Here is a 792-nt window from a genome sequence, read left to right as displayed (position 1 = left end):
TATATATATATATGTATATATATATATACATATATACGACAGGTTTCTTTCAGTTTCCGGCTACCAAATCCACACACGAGGCTGTGGTCGGCCCGAGGGTATAGTAGAAGACATTTACCCAAAGTGCCACGCAGTGGGACTGAACCCGGAACCATGTGGTTCGTAAGCAAGCTACTTACCACACAGCCACTCCATTAAACAACAATCAAACAATTACTGATAATCTCTACTGTGATCACCTTCATCGTTTGAAAGCTGCTTTGAACAGAAAGCGACGCAGCTTATTTAACAGAAAGGGTGTCACCTTCCACCATGATAATGTTCGTCCTCACACAGCTCGACTGACCAAATATCTTTCGGAAGAGTTTGACTGGGAAATATTGCTTCATTCTTCATATTCTCCAGACCTTACTCCTTCTGGTTATCACTTGTTTCGGGGGACTACAGAACCATTTGAATGGCCTTACGTTGACATCAAGAGAAGATGCATCATATTTTGCATCAAAACCTAAACAATTTTACAAGCGTGGCATTTATAAGCTTATTGACGGATGGAATGAACTTCTAGAAAGCAATAGAAATTATGTTAACGAATAAATATTGTCTTAGTTATGGGCTTTTTCATTTTAAATAGAGACCTTAAAATCGGCCATTACCCTTGCACCAACCGGATAGATATGGCTATATATGTATATGTTTGTATATATGTACATATTATATACACACATATATATATATACGCATACATAAAACACACACACACACACACTCATATATATATATATATATATA

This window comes from Octopus bimaculoides, chromosome 10 (assembly GCF_001194135.2).
Source record: "Octopus bimaculoides isolate UCB-OBI-ISO-001 chromosome 10, ASM119413v2, whole genome shotgun sequence".
In the NCBI taxonomy this organism is placed as follows: Eukaryota; Metazoa; Mollusca; class Cephalopoda; order Octopoda; family Octopodidae; genus Octopus; species Octopus bimaculoides.
This window is presented reverse-complemented; position numbering follows the sequence as displayed.